The sequence below is a fragment of the Caretta caretta genome, chromosome 8 (assembly GCF_965140235.1).
Source record: "Caretta caretta isolate rCarCar2 chromosome 8, rCarCar1.hap1, whole genome shotgun sequence".
Taxonomy (NCBI): Eukaryota; Metazoa; Chordata; order Testudines; family Cheloniidae; genus Caretta; species Caretta caretta.
This window is the reverse complement of record NC_134213.1, coordinates 54,903,606-54,911,332: the sequence shown is the minus strand read 5'-3', so window position 1 is coordinate 54,911,332 and position 7,727 is coordinate 54,903,606.

Below are 7,727 nucleotides of genomic sequence, written 5' to 3'. Positions count from 1 at the left end.
ATCTGAGTCAGATGCCAACAGCAGAAAGTTGATTTTCTTCTTTGGTGGTTTGGGTTCTGTAGTTTCTGCATCAGAGTGTTGCTCTTTTAAGACTTCTGACAGCATGCTCCACATCTCATCACTCTCAGATTTTGGAAGGCATTTCAGATTCTTAAATCTTGGGTCAAGTGCTGTAGCTATCTTTAGAAATTTCACATTGGTATCTTCTTTGCATTTTGTCAATTTGCAGTGAAAGTGTTCTTAAAATGAACAACATGTGCTGGGTTATCATCCAAGACTGCTATAACATGAAATATATGGCAGAATGCAGGTAAAACAGAGCAGGAGACATACAGTTCTCCCCAAAGGAGTTCAGTCAAAAATTTAATTTACGTATTATTTTTTTAATGAGCGTCATCAGCATGGAAGCATTTCCTCTGGAACGATGGCCGAAGCATGAAGAGGCATATGAATCTTTAGCACATCTGGCACATAAATATCTTGCGACACCAGCTACAAAAGTGCCATGCGAATGCCTGATCTCACTTTCAGGTGACACTGTAATTAAGAAGTTGGCAGCATTATCTCCACAGAATGTAAACTTGTTTCTCTTAGCAATTGGCTGAGCAAGAAGTAGGACTGAGTGGACTTGTAGGCTCTAAAGTTTTACATTGTTTTGTTTTTGAGTGCAGTTATGTAACACATAAACTACATTTGTAAATTGCATTAAAGAGATTGCACTACAGTACTTGTATGAGGTGAGTTGAAAAATACTATATCTTTTGTTTATAATTTTTACAGTGCAAATATTTGTAATAAAAATAATATAAAGTAAGCACTGTACACTTTGTATTCTGTGTAGTAACTGAAATCAATATATTTGAAAATGTAGAAAAACATCCAAAAATATTTAATAAATTTTAATTGGTATTCTATTGTTTAACAGTGTGATTACTCGTGATTAGCTTTTTTAATCATGATTAATTTTTTTGAGTTAATCGCATGAGTTAACTGGATTAATCGACAGTCCTAAAAAAAAAAGTAACCTTAGAATGAGTTACTCTGAACTGGGCACAATGGTTCTACAGCCACCTTTCAGACATGTACCAGATTTATTTATTTTTTAATAAAGAAAAGCACAGAAAGGAAAAAAGGCAAAGAAAGAAAAGAGAAGAGCACCTCACCCCACAGATTTTCACCAATCAAATGACTGAAACTCCTGTCATGGGAGCTTGCAACAACCCATACCATACTGGCTGAGCCAACTGCAAAGTATTCTTAAATAATGTGACTTTTTGTGGAATCATACACCCTAAATAAATTCCATTACTTTTTTCCAGACCCAGGCTGAAGATTTTTTTCTTATTTCATGGCCTTAGAATTATTTATTGAAACATATTGTAAAGGTAAATTAAAGGTAAAACACTAATCAAAAGGAGTGTGCATGTAGACTTCTTTATCAAGCTTTTTACAAAACCTATGTACATTTAGCAACAAGCCTTATATATTTATTTAAATCTTTAAATATTTATTTAAATCAGGAATAAAATTCAAACCAACTTGCATATTATTTTATACACAAACCACCTTAAGTATACATTCAAAGTAGTTTTATATCTATAGATTTAAAAAAATGTAAGGCATGTCACTATCTATGGCAGTGGCATACCCCAAACTTTTTACAGTCGTCCCACCCCAGGAGCCAGGGTCAGGAGCAGGACCACGGCTCGGGGGGATGGAGGGGAAGTGCACGGACGGGGTAAGGGGCCTGTGGCTGGGGCTGCAGCTGGGGGCGGGTCTGGGGCCAGGAACAGAGCCATGGCTGGGAATGGAGCCGTGGCCAGAGGCTGAGGCTGGGGGCGGGAGCGAAATCGTGGCCGTGGGCTGAGGTTGGGGGCAGGAGCAGGGCTGCAGCTGGGAGCCGGGGCCATGGAAGAGCTGGGTTAAAGCGGGGCTGGGTGGTGCTCCCTCCCTGCCCCACCCGTGAGGGCTGGCTTAGGCCCCGCTGTTTCCCCCTGCCCCCGAATGTTCCTCCATGCCGCCTGCCCCACAGTTTGGGGACCACTGATCTATGCCAACAGTCATAGACCTTGGTGATATCAGAGGTAACTCAACCCATTGCCACCTTTCCTCTATAGCTAATTTGCATGCAACAATTTTGTGGGTGGTAATGAATCAGTCTGCACAGATGGTAGATTACTTGGCCCAAGTGCCACAGTTTTTCACAGCTTGATTTGCTGCCTGTACGCCTCAATACAAGCTCCCCAATGCAACCCACACTCCCGAACATAGCCACCGGCAGGACCACCACAATCAACACACACAATAACCCCAAACACACATAACCGCTCACCACAGGACACACCCCTCATTCACAAATCAGCACAAATCTCCCAGCACAACACGCACACTCACCCAAATCATCACTTTAAAGTTTCTTAGAGCTGCCTGCCCAGGGAGTGGGGGAGCCCAAAGAGATACCTGCCTGGAGAACTGGGCAGTGGAGCCTTCATAATTTGTATAAAATACAGAGAAAAGGTGCTAATTGCTTTCCAAAGGACAGGTAGTGAGGGGGCTACACATGCATATCTTGCAGGATCACCCTCACCCCTCCATGCACACAGCACCAATATCCACCCCCTCCAGAACTCCAAGGCCAGACATTATTTGACTTATACAAAGCCCTGTGATATAATCAAAATGCATCACCGCCTTTACATTTGTAGCAATATTTATACGGCTATCTACAAAACAATTACCTTTTTTCCATTGTATTGAGGCAGTCCCAAAGAATTAACTGATATAAAGCTTTACATTATGTAACCCACACATCTCCTGGGTGTGGTGTTCTGGCCTATCTAGTGGCACCGAGACCACTTAGAGATTAATGAGTCTGCTACAGCTTTAGCTAATGGACATATGGCTTTTAGCTCATGCAGTAGAGGCTCATGCATTTAGGTCCCAGAAGTTCCAGGTTCAATGCTGACTATGGTCTGTCAGTGTTACAATTATAAAGTTCCTGTTACACAAACTGTAACCTCCGTGCACCCTTCCTCTAGAGACACCCCTCTCCCCATCTCATAAATATTTTTGTTTTGTCGTAACCAAAGAGGACGAGGTCTGGTAATTACCACATGATGTTTAAAAGATATACTACCCCAAATTTTTAAAAAATTGCGATAGCTTGTTTTTCAGGTTTGGCCAAATGAATTGCACAACATGCAAAAAACCATAACCAAACAAAAATTTCTCTAAATGCAGTTTCCATGGGTTGCAGGCTCAGCCCTTCTAAATTGTGAAGAAAGTTTTAGAGTCCAGGATACAAGGGGTATGTGTACTCAAGCAGGGAATCACACCCAGCTCATAGTGTAGATGTAGCCAGAGGCAGTCCTGCCCCAGAGAGCTCCCAATCTAGCATTTAGAAAATACGTAGCAGGTGAAGACAGACATACAAGCAGGGCAAAGGTGGGGGGTCGAGAGGTGGGAGGACAAGATAACAGTAGAGAGAGGAGCATTTGCACTGTTAGTCGTGTTGGTAGTCAGAGTGGTCTCTAGCCATTGGTAGTCTCCTGCTGACCCAGTGCCAGATGGCGGTGATTTGTAGCCATCACAGCAAAGGTAGATTTTTAAGGCGGTATTAGGCCATGTCTGTATGTGTAGCGGTGCAGCTGTACCGACACAGCTCTGGTGAAGGAGCTCTAGGCTGAGCTCTCCCGTTGACATAAAACACCCACCCCCATGAGCAGCAGAAGCTGTGTTGGCAGCGGAAACCCTCCCACCGACATAGCACTGTGCACACGAGCGTTTATTCGGGCATAATTAATGTCACTCGCGGGGGTCATTTATTCACACCACTGAGCAACATAAGTTATGCCGGCACAAGTTGTAGTGTAAACATCGCTTTAGTGGTGGCTTTGTGCAGAGCTCTTCCCAAGCACAGGGCATGGCATGGGAAAATGTGGGCATTTTTATTTCTGGAGTTAGAGGAGCTGAAAAACAGAACGCCAAGGGAGAGATGGTTGCAACCTTAGACTGCCACCTCTTTTGATATATACCCACTACATGGTGGGGTGGCATTAAGGTTTCATTGGCACAGGTTTGAGATGCCCACATTAAACACTGTTTAGTCATTCATTGGTTAAGCAATGCTTGCATGCAAAATAAATGGGAGAACTCTGATACATTGCAAAAGGCTGATCTGCTGCTATGTGAGGAACCAAAACTTTCCAGGAAATTGACTTGCTGTAAAAACATACACCACTAGGTGTCACTCCTCTACAGACTATCCACCCCAACTCCCTGTTAATGAGTGAAAAGGTTAGAAATGGTGAAAAGGAGAATCTCTGATCAGAAGGTTCTCTTATTTTTTCTGAGCATATATGTATGGCTTTGTACTGAGATTCTGTTTTTTTCTACTATTTCCAGGGGGGAAACTATGCATAAACTATCATTAAAACAGAATATATATCAGTAATTTACAGGTAAACAAACATCACAAAGAATGGTATAATTATCCCCAAATCAAGCATTACAAATGCAGGAAATTCAGAGTTCAGGGTCAAAACTTAACATGCTTGTACATTTCCATATGTAACAGAAATCCAGTCAAGATTTCAAGATCCTCAACTCTGCCCTGGAACGATGGTATGAGTAGGGTTGCCAACTTTCTACTGGCACAAAACAGAACACCCTTGCCCTGCCCTGGCCCCGCCCCTTCTCCGAGGCCCCACCCCCACTCACTCCCCACACCCCGACCCCATCACTTGCTCACTCGCTCTCCCCACTCCCTCGCTCTTCCCACCCTCACTCACTCGCTAATTTTCACTGTGTGGGCTCCGGGGTGGGGCCAGAAATGAGGAGTTCAGAGTATGGGAGGGGGCTCCGGGCTGAGACGGGGGTTGGGATGCTAGAGGGGATGAGGGCTCTGGCTGAGGGTGTGGGCTCTGGGGTGGGGCTGGGGATGAGGAGTTTGGGCTATAGGAGGGGGCTTTGAGCTGGGGGGTGGAGCCAAGGGGTTCAGAGTATGGGAGGGGGCTCTGGCCTGAGGCAGGGGGTTGGGTGTGGGAGGAGGTCAGGGTTCTGGGCTGGGGGTGCGGGTTCTGGAGTTGGGCCGGAAATGAGAGGTTCAGGGTGTGGGAGGAGGCTCCGGGCTGGGGTGGGGGTTGGGGTGCGGGTGTGGGAGGGCTCCGGCTGTGGGTACGGGCTCTGATGTGGGGCCAGAGATGAGGGATTTGGGGTGCAGGAGGGGGCTCCGGGTTGGGACCAAGGGATTTGGAGGGTGGGAGGGGGATCAGGGCTGGGGCAGGAGGTTGGGGCGTGGGGGGGGTGAGGGCTCCAACTGGGGGTGCCAGCTCTGGGGTGGGGCTGGGGATGAGGGGTTTGGGGTACAGAAGGGTGCTCTGGGCTGGGACTGAGGAGTTCGGAGGGTAGGAGGGGGAGCAGGGCTGGGTAGTAGCAGCTTGATGCTGTTCTCAGACTGGGTGTGTCAGTTTTAAGGCTCCACATGATCTACTAGTTCCAAAAGAAAATTCTGAGATCTTGACTAATACAGCAGCACAACAAGAAGTCTCAGCAATAGAGCAAGTAACAAGGAGTAGGAGGCCTCTCTGTTTTCCACACTGGTATTTTTACTGTGTGTATTATGGTAGCATCTAGAGGCCTCAATCAGGGATCAGGGCCCCACTGGATTGTGCTAGGCACTGTACACACACTTGCACACACATACAAAATGAAAGGCCTCTCGCAGTCCCAAAGAGCTCACAATCTAAGTAGCAGGAAGATCTTTGCTCACATAACCTGGGATGAAAGGACAGATTCTCATCTCAGACACCCAATGCACATGATAGTGCCCTTCAAAATGTGTGTGGCCTGCACTATTTACTGAAGCATGCAGTATGATCCAAAGTATACTGCTCAAGCCAGAATCATCCCTGAGGTCAATGGAGTTACACCAGGGACGAATTTGGCCCATCAAGTTTACCAGCCTTGGTTTAGTAGCATGGACCCAGAGTAGTTTTTCCGTCTCCCTCACTCCCAGAACTTAGCTATTGCGGAACACAGACTTTGTACCGACACTTGGAGGGTTAAGCAGACCAGTAAGGTAAGACGAGCACTAGAACTGCCAGCCTTCTGGTTACACTAAGGGCATGGCTGGTCTCTCAATCTGTCCAAGTAAAGATATTCCCCTCAAAGATATTCCCCTGTCAGGTTTACCAGCCTTGGGCAGCTTTTTATTCTGTGGAGCTTCTCCAGATGGAAAGAGGCAAGGTCTTTACTAAAAGATCTGCCTGTCCATCCCTCCAGCGCCTCCCCCCTTCCCCTCCCGAGGGTTTTGACCCTGAGCCAATGGGATAAAAGATGTTGCAGATTTAACAGCAGGTATCAGCCAACAACTGAGATTAACCATTAGTGTTATCTTGGAGAGTCTATTGTAATGTAAGGATAATGACCCTCAAATATGTCATTCTGAAAATCAAAGTATAATGATCAGTAGGAAAAAACAGCTGCTGTTGAGGAACAGAACAAATAAAAGCTCAAGCCTGCAATGCTTACTTCTGCAAAATTCCTACTGAAGGCTATTTCCCTGAGCAAGGACTGCAGGGTCTGGTTCACTAGCAATAAGTGATGTAGCAAGCAGGCAAAGCCTCTAATCAAACACCAGTGTGTGTCCCTCCTGGAATCTGACCCTCTTTCGCTAGCCACTCATGCTACAGGTTCAGACCATATATTGGCATAATTTTTATGACAGACATATATTGGCAAGACTTTTAAAGAGGCATCCTCAAAACTGCTTGGCAAGTAGAGCTAAAAATGAAAAGCTGTTTTACTGTGTTTTATTTCTGCTCTGTACTATTTTCTGGCCACATTATTCACTTGTTCTATATCAGTGTCAGGTACCGAAGGACACCACCATCAATTAATTAACAGCTTAATTGTCATTGTAAAGACATCCTGTAATTGGGTGCTTGACTTTAGTCATGCACAAAAGTTTACAGACACACTGGGAAGGAAAAAGTGAATCACAATTTTAATAAATACCTTGGAAGCTGTTCCTTGAGGCAAACAGATTTATTAATTACCATTCTTATAATAAATAATAATTACACATACTTTAGAGCCTCTTATAAATGGGGAAACAGTAATGTGTCATGATGCCATTACCAAGAACCCACATATGAATATCACAAATTGTGTCAATATTTGACATTAGGACTGAATGCCGAACAGCATCCGCTATTCATTAGGGCGGGCTGAACATTTTCCAGTCAATCATTTGTTTGATGGAAATCTGGGTTTTTCATTAAATGAACATTTTCACAGCAAGTATCTGGTTTCTTCAAAAAATTTACAATTTTTTGTTGAAAAACCAATAACTTGAAAACTGATTTTGGCCACTTTCAGCTGAAAAAATTTCAGTTTTTGGACAAATTCTGAAAATTCTGATTAAAATCAAAACAGCTTTAATTTTCATCAACATTTTCTGCAGAAAAAAAACCATTTTCTGGCCAGCTCTAATATCCGTACTGGGGTCTTGGGCCACTGGGGCGTCTCACAGAAAAGTCTCATGAGATTTCCCAGTGGCCAGTAATGACCCACTGACATAAAATCCTGTGTTTTGGCTCTGGATAGCTATTGGACACATTGAATAGGCACACACTGTGGTTGGCCCTTGTGCGGGTGAACAAGGGGAAAGGCAGGACCAATGGTCCTCTGCCCCAGTCTTGAGCACCTGTACAAGGCCAGACAGA